A 10,970-nucleotide genomic window follows, 5' to 3' on the forward strand; every position below is an offset into this window, starting at 1 on the left:
CACCGTTTTGAACTCGTACTGAGGTACTTACTACGCCCGAACTAGGGTGGCTGTCGCGTGTCTCGGCGTGTTTTGAACTCGATGATATTTTTTCATCAATTTACTGCCCATTTTTTTCATTACTGGCAGTAACACATGAACTCCTCAGGCAATAATATATGAACTACTAGGAACATAAATTTTCATCGAGCACTTGAAAACATAAAGCATTACATAAAGAGAAGCACCGAACAGTGAATGTAAAAATAACTCCCACATCCATCATATACTAGGGGCTTCCACTTGAATAGGAAAATTTGTTTCTCCCTCACCAACTAAAACACGAAACCTTAAGAAAAGAAGTATTGGTTTCTCATTGACATAATAACAAATAGGAGCACAAAATCATACTATTGAAAGTGCTCTTTTTGGTCATTTATTGTCATGGCCAATAACGCCTGAAAGTGCTCTTCCAGGTCTCCACTCTCCCGAAATCCCTAAAACATTAAAAATCAACAGATTTACACAACGAATATAGAAATGCACAAATGAATCTCGTCCCCAAGATCAGTGATGAAGGAAGCAATAAATATCATCGACCAAATGGCAAAGCGTATTATAAATGAGATACATTCTTCTCAAGCTTTAGCGAAGGCAAAAAAATTGACTTTTCAATGCATTATAGGCAAGAATGGATCCAAGTCAGAACTGATGTGATTTATTCCATTGAACCACTACGAAAGTTTCTCTATACTGTTACGTTTTTAACACACAAGTATTGAACTGTTTTTGCTGCCTTTCCATTATGAATTGATGGCGTAATACATGTTGAACTGTTACTCAAGAGCGAAATTCAAAAATTCTATATATTGGCATACTCCAAATAAGTGCATTTTCAGGAACAAAACTATTTTGGGGTGCGAACGGCAGCAACATGTGGGCTGGTTTGTCGCGCACCGGGAAGGATGAGGAAAACGGCAACCCAACCACTATAGTGGAAATAGGAGCTGACGGCCGTGGCCTGTTGTTCTCCAAATGGTTTCTTTTTTAATTGCCATATGCATAAAGTTATGCATCAGTATGAACTAGTAATTGTTTACTTGCTAGTAATGGAAATGAAGGAATAACTGCATCACATCAATCATATCCTTTATATAGGAAAGGGAGTGGCAATCCGTTTAATTAAATGGTTCACAGGATTACAACTAAGAAAAGTAGCAACACAATATTTCTACAAATGCCACTTCATAGTGGTTCAACTTGCAGTTACTAACGAGGACAGTTAGTGACTTTGTGTGGCCAAAAAAAGGCACGCATGACACATGCATTAGGGGAGAAATTACCTCTACCTCCTGCCTGGATAGAGGATATGTACTTCCAATACACGAATAGCAGAACTGAAGAGTGGTTCTTGTCACCGGTCTGCAGTCGCTCCAGCCTCCCTCGTGCTGCATTCAGAGAGAAAATAAATTAGTGACAGGAAGGAGATTTAGAGAGGAAGAGAAAATATTTTGCTACAACAAAATTCACACATAACGAATTGAAACATTCAGTAGCCTACAAGAAAATATTTTTTACACCTAATCTTTCAACTATCATAAACATAAATATAAACCTTCTCTTCACTTCTCCTAGGCACTATCTGGACATGGTGAAGACTAGCTAATGTAAGGATAGGCACATAACGTTTAATATTGAACTTTTTGTTTAAGAGCAATTTTGAAAATGGCAAAAACAACATCAATTTTTCTTTCTGAACTCGCAAAATGAAATAGTGGACTTATATGATAAGATTTTTTGAACGATCTCGGTATGGGAACATGGACTTATAGAAGTTAACCTTTTTGGGGTTTTAATTTGAAATTTGGTTTCATGTCCGAACTGATGATGTCGTTAGCTCTGAACTTGAATAGCGTATGTAGTAGAGCTGATTGAATTTAAAAAAAATAAAATGATTTGAAATTAAGTACTTGTGGCGGTTTGTTCTTTGATGAAACTAAACACACTTTGTTTTCTTTTTGCTTTTGATAAGATGAACTAAAAAACTTTCAAAGATGAACTGAAAGGTTTTGAACCTCCAGGAAGCCTCTTGGGAAACTCGACAGCCATGGACTACTGATCGTGACGAACTCGACCACCCTGATGCCATGGGGTTGGACTGAGGATGGCACACATGCACCCTTGATGACGGCAGAGACCGTGGGAGACTACAACTACCAGCACTACAAAAACACATATCGACTCTGTAGGAAGAGACTACAACACACACACCCATTCCTCAATTGCAAATTTGCAATACATATTTACATACTACATCAAGGTGATATCTCTGTACTTACAAACTTTATGGAAGGTGAACTCATGATTTTTCTTTCTGAACTTTGTTTCGTTTTTCTCTGGACTGATACAAACTTCCACCACGTACTGGTGTGATTTTATTTTCAAACAACACAAGAGAAGAGCTTTATTTACATCGTGGATACATGTCCAATCATTTCATTTCTGGAAAGCAAGCAAACATCTTTGTCCTATTTATATAACCCATCCTTTTTTCTACAAGTGAAGCACATAATAGAGCAAAAACTAGAAGCTGGATCATGAATAGTATTAGAAGTTTAGTGCCCACATAAGAAGAAATAGCAAATATGAGTATGGAGCAGCAGCAGTACAGATATGTAAAAGTTCTAGAATTTGATAAAAAATGAAGTAGCTTGATCTGGTCAGTACTATCGTAACTAGATACATGTAAAAGTTAAGTGAAAACAAGTTCAAAAGAAATTCAGAAAATGAAACCGAATTGATGGGCTTACTTCATGCATTAAATTCTACACCATAGCGTCTTGTCTGGATGTACACGACGGAGCCGGCGGGCTGCACATCGAGCCACACTGCACAGAGAAGTAGTGTCGAATGATTCAGCCTCGGCGGGCTGGGAGCATGCCATTGCTGCATTCAAAAAAAATTCACCATTGGTTTTTGAACAATAAGTACAATAATCACCAAAAGTTGGACTGAAGCTCTAGGAATTTTAGTTCCAAGAACAAATGCGTTGAAGTTCAGAGATGAAACATAGTTGAGCGTTCTTCAGTGTCATGAGTTAGTACATGTGGAAGATCATTTCATTTGCTATCTCTCTCTATCTCACTCACATCACCCTGCAGCAGCAGCGCACCAATGTGCACGCACAACCAGTAGCTAAGCAAGAAGCAGGCCTTCAGGCTACAACAAACAATAGATAAAAAATGGGCATCAGCCGTAGCTACCAACTATCGTCCGGTGCATGCACCACCAACAATACTCTCAACAAAGCACTAGTGATAATAATAAGGCAGTCAAGCATCTAGTTTTGGCACACCCAATAATAGTTGAACCGAGATGGTCAACTAGTTGTACTGAGATAGTGAACTATTTATTGCAAAAAGAAAGTCTAAATCATGGCTGAAATTTAGTCCAAATCATAAGGCTGATGGGATGATAAGGTAACATAAATAGAACAGTAAGCTCAGAAAAAAGGGTTCAGAACTGAAGTCGCTCGATACTTGCATAATAGGGAATGAAAGGTACATAAACGATGCCAGATCGATCAGAGGGGGAGAGTCAGTGAGGCACAAGACAGCAGGATACATGGTAGAGCATGGGGTGGCCTGTACTTAGCTCCTTAAGCGACCGGCGGCGGAGCTAGCAGTTAGACTGCCGACAGGGAGGTCCTCGACCTCGCGGCTCCTCTTACTAGACTTACATGTTGAAAAGAAATATCTGAACCTCCAAACTTGGGTGTGGGAACCAAAATTCAGAAGAGCAGCAACTCAACAAGGATTACACTAGCTTTGACATTCTGACAATAGTGAGTGCTCAAATGCAAGTAATGTACAGTAACTGAAAAGGCACCATTTTTCTGACATTCGGTGCTCAAACTATGTGGACCTAAGTACTTATTGGCAGGAAAGAAATGTACAAGTTGCATATATTTCTGCCTAGTAAATTATGCTGACAAGCTTACCAAGTCAAAACCGTTTGCATGATAATTTCTGCCTAGTAAATTATGCTGACAAGCAGAATAAACACATAAATAAACTATTAATCTTCTTTGCTAACCGTTTGCATGATAATTGTCTCACAGAGGCAATGTCATTTTACCTGTAGTGTGAAAATGCTGTCTGTATTGCTGCTAATTGTTTCAAACGCCGAGACCTGCCGTGGGCAGTGCAACCTCAGTCACAATTAGCACACGCTTGATGGTTGCACGGTAGGGAATGACAAGCTACAGAAATCATGCAAGATCAATCAGAGAGGGGGATGTACTAGGCAGCATCATCCATGGAAGCGCATGGAGGTGGCCTCCACTCACCTCCTTGATTGACCGGCGGCCGAGCAAGCAGTTGGACTGTCGAACTGGACGTCCTCGACCCCGCGACTCCCCCTGCAGTCTCCATTGTTTGCCGCTGAAGTCCAAGCCATGTCGTTGGAGCGGGGCGCATCCACGATGTCGACATTGAACGGCCCGAGGTGGCGGCGATGAACTTCCTGTATGCGCGGTGTGTTGCCCCATCGGGTAGGGGGCAGAGTGGTGGCGGGGAAGCCTCACCAGCTGCCAGAGCATGGCGCACGAGATCTGCCAGTAGGATGAAGGAGGAGTGCGGGGATGGCGTGGATCTGCATGATTTAGGTAGGTGGCCGGCGCTGGGGAAGGAGGGGGTGGCGCATGGTGGAGGGAGGCGACCGGCGCCAGGGAAGGAGGAGGGAGGTGGTCAACGTCGGGGAAGGAGGCCGGGCGGCGGCGAGCTCGAGGAGGAGGCTGGGCGGCGGCGTGCTGGGGAGGAGGCGGGGCAGCGGCGAGCTCGGGGAGGAGGATGGGCGGCGGCACGCTGGGGAGGAGGCTGGGCGGCCGCGAGCTCCGGGAGAAGGCCGGGTGGCGGCATGCTGGGGAGGAGACGGGGCGGCCGCGAGCTCAGGGAGTGTGATCTGGTGGTCGAGGGGTGAGTGTTGGGGACGAGGGGATCCGTCACCGGCCAATCACGGCGCCGCAGGCTCCCTCGCTCCGGCTTCCGCCGTCGCTGGCTCGCCCACAACGCTAGCCTCCGGCGGAAGAAGGCGCGTTGGGGTCGGGGATGATCCTGCGGTGCTGTGTGCATCGCGCCTATAAGGGGAGGGGGTAACAGAATAATATTCTGTTACCTGTAACAGAATAGTCCAGCCCTATATATATATATGAATGAAACTCAACACAAATGATGGTAATAAAATAAAATTGTGAATGTTGTTATTTACGCACTTCATATTATTCGTCAGAGTAGCCCCGCTCACAGGTCGTGTGGCGGATGGACTCGCAAACGTAGTATTCACAGAAATCGTTCCCTTGTTCCTGCCACAACCACTTTATAAGAAATAGAGGTCAATCAAACTGATAAGCAAGAATGCCAAATGGTATTGATGAAACTAGCGCTTGAATCAATAGGAGATGCGCAGAACATGCTACTATAGTACTTACTTTCGGGTGTCTAAATTGCAGCTTTTTCGGGAGTCCCGAAGCTTTTTTGGTGAATTTTTTCCAAACCCTGCCAGACAAAGAAAACAATTACTTGATATATCAGGAAATGAACAAAGTTGCTGATATGGTGGATAATGATCGATTTAACTTACTTCTCGAGCATTTGAGTCATGTCCGCATAGTCCTGGGGATCTTTTCGTCTTGAGTCTAAGACAGTTACTAGTCTCTTCTCAAGCTTAATCTCTAGGAGAATATAGTGGAAACTGCACACGCATGCATAACTCATCAATTACATTACTATAACCTTGACTAATATATAAGGAAAACCGAATACGCACAAGACAGTAACACTCACTTGAAGTTGTAAGGAAAGAGTATTATATCTTTGTTTTCATTTATTACCAACGAACGTAGCAAGTTGGCCTCGGTATCTGCGGCATGAAATTTAACCTGAGTTGCATCTATGATATTTCTGTTAATGAACCCAATATCACCGATTTGTCGTTTCTTCAATTTGACGATCTTCAATCTGCATAATATAGTGAGGATAATTATAAATACATGCAATGAAAGAGCTGAGCTATATAGAGATATATAGAGAGACTTAATGACAGAAGTAGTACTACTTACAGACAGTAGCAGGTGACCGTTTGAAAAACTGAAAGAACTCCTCAAATGGAACATGCAACAGTTCAATTCCAACGAGGTCATGCTCCTTTTTAACTCTCACATACAAAGTACTCCTCCCCCAGACTCTCTGCAGATTTTCAAGTACCAATCATGCAATCTTCGCATCATCGTTGATAGAGATCTTTCATCTTTGACGAGAGGCTTCCCGTACTCGTATCTTTGTATCTGCACCTCCATGAAATCATAATGTACATCGTCAGGCAGGTAATCTCCAAGATTGCTATAACCGGGCACCATCCTCGGATCATTAGCGACGATGTCGCTGGGCACCTTGAGCGGGGGGCACGATTGCTTCGCTTGTTCGCCGAGCTGGGAAATTTGTTTCCCAGCTCGTCGTTCTTTCAGCCTTTGATCACTGACAGTACTTCCCGACCGCTCCACTTCGGCAAATTCCTTTCCAATAATGCGCTCATAGTTTCCTTTCGGCGGAGACTTGGGTGGTTTTGTCAGAGCAGCCAGAGTGCGCTTCGCTTTCACCGGATCTACCTTCTCCTCCGAAGGTGGGTGTTTCTTTGCTTTCACCCCTTCAAAGAAGTACCTGACTTCTTCTCGCGCGATCTCGGCGTTCTCCTCCGGGGTCCTCTCGTATGGTAACTTCTCTGGAGTCTTCAGAGAAGGACCGAATATATATGTCCTACCGCCTCTGGTTGTACTGCTAGACGCCGGCAGAGCAGACGGAGCGGCTGTCTTCTTTACTTGCTTACGAGGTGGAGGAGAAGGACTACGAGAGGACCAACCGGGACCAATGGTGATGGGCCAGGAGCGAGGCCATTGGTCCCGGTTCATACCACCAACCGGGACGAAAAGGTCTAGACGAATCGGGACCAATGGCCCACGTGGCCCGGCCGGCCCCCTGGGCTCACGAACCGGGTCCAATGCCCCCACGAGTCCCGGTTCTAGACTGAACCGGGACTAATGGGCTGCCCCGGCCTGGACCGTTCCCCCCTTTTCTACTAGTGATGAAACCCTTCCCTTAAACCGGCTGATAATCGCCCAGCGTCGGTTGTCGGTAGCACTACCAAACGACCTATGAAACCCTTCCCTTAAACCGGCTGATAAATGACTGACCATCAGTTGCAGGCAGCACTGTTCGATTACACGCGATCCTGCGGCTGGGAAACTACCGTGTGATGATTCGGGTGCCACATGCCCCACCACACCAACCACTAGCCTTACCTCTTCACTACATCATACATGGCGATGCTTCTGCAACAAGGGTCATTACACAATTGCAACACGGATCTTATTGCAATGGCGTGTTGGCTGTCGTGAGCCAGAGATGCTTGGACAACAATGGTCAGTGGAAGGCGCATTCATCCATAGACCTCCCTATTTTTTTTGCAACCTTCAGCCTTCCAAAAAGAGGCCTTCCTCCGTTTCTACATATTCCGAACATTAGCTTTGTCCAAAAGTGAAACTTTATAAACTTTCACCATGGTTGTAGGAGAACATATTAACATATGCACCGCCAAATCAAGACCATTAGATTAATCAATGAATATATTTTCATATCATATAGCTCTTTTATTGTAAAAGCTCGCATTGCTTTCTATACACTTGGTCAAACTTTATAAAGTTAAAGTTAATATGCGGGAATAAATAAAACGAAGAGAGTACATTGCAGGAATAAAACAGTTCAAATTTCATAAGCAACCATGTAGAAAAGATAGATTACAAATTGGTCCATAAGGGACACGCACACCACTCGCCGCTGCACAGGAGTTGCACCAAAGCTTCAGAAAGGCTTCCAAGGTCCAAGTCATTTCCATTAACTGGAGGAGGCCTGTCCACGAGAAGCCGACGCTCCGGCTGCTACCAGCAGCAAGGCGACGACACCGCCAATGGCCTGCGGCAGACACTAATGACCCATCTTGGCTCACGGGCACAAGTAGCAGATGAAAGAAGAAGCCTAGGCCAACGAGCAGGTCGAAGACAGCAGTGAAAGATTATTGGAAAGGAAAACCTAGCTAAAGGACCTGCAGGCATGGATATCTTCTCCAACTCCCAGCAAGAGAAGTGGAAGAGCACGCAACCGGACAGATCCGGAGGTTATTTGACGGAGCGGCCATGAGACCCACACTAGTAGAAAAAGGGCTTGTTGTCCCAGTTCGTAAGGGCCTTTTGTCCCGGTTCCTGAACCGGGACTAAAGGGTCGGTACTAATGCTCTGTCCCTTTAGATGGGCCTCCACGTGGCCTGTGTGCGGAGCCCAGGCAGGAGGGCCTTTGGTCCCGGTTGGTGGCACCAACCGGGACCAATAGGCATCCACGCGTCAGCATTTCTGTGGCTGGGGTTTTTGTTTTTTTTGAAAGAGGGGGGGGGGTTGGGGTTTTGGGGGGGGGTTATTTAGGTGTTTCATATATTGTGTTAGCTAGCTATAATTAATAGAGAGAAGTGTCCTCTCTTATGTCCGTGCTTGGTCGATGCTACGTACTATACATACGTATAGAGAGGACTAGACACACTAGCTAGCTAGTAAGCAAACGAAGGAAACAGAAGATCGTCATGAATATATATGCATACAGAGAGAAGTGATATCGACCACCTCTCCTTCTCCGAGAGATTGGTCGAACAACAAGTTCTCGTATATCTATCCGACACTACCGGCTACATATATACAATAATTATCTCTTACAAATATAATCTCCTAACATACGGACTCATGGTCAACATAGTATTCTCCGTCTTCAGCAATCACGTGGTCAAGAAAGAATGCCGCCAATTCCTCTTGAATTGCTCGCATGCGAGCTGGTGCTAGGTGTTCATCCCGCTTCCGAAACATCTAATTTGAAGAAGGGGGTTAGTACATATATATATATATATATGAATGAATGAAACTAAACACAAATGATGGTAATAAAATAAAATTGTGAATGTTGTTATTTACGCACTTCATATTGTTCGTCAGAGTAGCCCCGCTCAGAGGTCGTGTTGCGGATGGACTCGCAAACGTAGTATCCACAGAAATCATTCCCTTATTCCTGCCACAACCACTTTACAAGAAATAGAGGTCAATCAAACTGATAAGCAAGAATGCCAAATGGTATTGATGAAACTAGCGCTTGAATCAATAGGAGATGCGCGAAACATGCTACTATAGTACTTACTTTCGGGTGTCTAAATTGCAGCTTCTTCGGTAGTCCCGGAGCTTTTTTGGTGAATTTTTTCCAAACCCTGCCGGACAAAGAAAACAATTACTTGATATATCAGGAAATGAACAAAGTTGCTGATATGGTGGATAATGATCGATTTAACTTACTTCTCGAGCATTTGAGTCATGTCCGCATAGTCCTGGGGATCTTTTCGTCTTGAGTTTAAGACGGTTACTAGTCTCTGCTCAAGCTTAATCTCTAGGAGAATATGGTGGAAACTGCACACGCATGCATAACTCATCAATTACATTACTATAACCTTGACTAATATATAAGGGAAACCGAATACGCACAAAACAGTAACACTCACTTGAAGTTGTAAGGAAAGAGTATTATATCTTTGTTTTCATTTATTACCGACGAACGTAGCAAGTTGGCCTCGGTATCTACGACATGAAATTTAACCTGAGTTGCATCTATGATATTTCTGTTAATGAACCCAATATCATCGATTTGTCGTTTCTTCAATTCGACGATCTTCAATCTGCATAATATAGTGAGGATAATTATAAATACATACAATGAAAGAGCTGAGCTATATAGAGATATATAGAGAGACTTAATGACAGAAGTAGTACTACTTACAGACAGTAGCAGGTGACCGTTGCTTTATCGAGGGCCAATTGATTGAAAAACTGAAAGAACTCCTCAAATAGAACAGGCAACAGATCAATTCCAACGAGGTCAAGCTCCTTTTTAACTCTCACATACAAAGTACTCCTCCCCCCAGACTCTCTGCAGATTTTCAAGTACCAATCATGCAATCTTCGCATCATCGTTGATAGAAATCTTTCATCTTTGACGAGAGGCTTCCCGTACTCGTATCTTTGTATCTGCACCTCGATGAAATCATAATGTACATCGTCGGGCAGGTAATCTCCAAGATTGCTATAACCGGACACCATCCTCGGATCATTAGCGACGATGTCGCTAGGCACCTTGAGCGGGGGGCACGATTGCTTCGCTTATTCACCGAGCTGTTCAATTTGTTTCCCAGCTCGTCGTTCTTTCAGCCTTTGATCATTGACAGTACTTCCCGACCGCTCTGCTTCGGCAAATTCCTTTCTAATAATGCACTCATAGTTTCCTTTCGGCGGAGACTTGGGTGGTTTTGTCAGGGCAGCCAGAGTGCGCTTCGCTTTCACCGGATCTACCTTCTCCTTTGGAGGTGGATGTTTCTTTGCTTTCGCCCCTTCAAAGAAGTTCCTCACTTCTTCTCGCGTGATCTCGGCGTTCTCCTCCGGGGTCCTCTCGTATGGTAACTTCTCTGGAGTCTTCAGAGAAGGACCGAATCTGTATGTCCTTCCGCCTCTGGCTGTACTGCTAGACGCCGGCAGAGCAGACAGAGCGGTTGTCTTCTTTACTTGCTTACGAGGCGTAGGAGAAGGACTATGATGCGCCGGAGCAGTCGGAGCGGCGGCAGGTCTCTTCCGCCCTTGCTGACGAGGCGGAGAAGGAGGAGGCTGGCTGCTCGGGCGCGCCGGCGCAGACGGAGAAGGAGGCGGAGTGTCGCCACGCGCCGGAGAAGGAGCCGGTCGAGTGCACTGATGGTCACTCGCCGGAGGAGGAGGCGGTGGAGGAGGCGGAGTGCCCTGACTCGCCGGAGGAGGAGGAGGCGGCGGAGGCGTCCAGTTCGGAAGGTTGATGAGCTCCTTCCGCCAT

General features: G+C 44.9%; 1 long non-coding RNA gene across 1 annotated transcript; it reads right to left on the reverse strand.

Moving 5' to 3' along the window:
• Positions 1–201: 201 nt before the first annotated feature.
• LOC123057675 (uncharacterized) lies at positions 202–5,072 on the reverse strand. Its single transcript, XR_006426910.1, has 5 exons — positions 4,328–5,072; positions 4,117–4,240; positions 2,790–2,867; positions 1,323–1,427; positions 202–476 (listed from the first exon to the last, which is right to left on the reverse strand). It is a non-coding gene; the product is annotated as an uncharacterized lncRNA (long non-coding RNA).
• Positions 5,073–10,970: the final 5,898 nt, after the last annotated feature.

This window comes from Triticum aestivum, chromosome 3A (genome assembly GCF_018294505.1).
Source record: "Triticum aestivum cultivar Chinese Spring chromosome 3A, IWGSC CS RefSeq v2.1, whole genome shotgun sequence".
NCBI lineage: Eukaryota > Viridiplantae > Streptophyta > Magnoliopsida > Poales > Poaceae > Triticum > Triticum aestivum.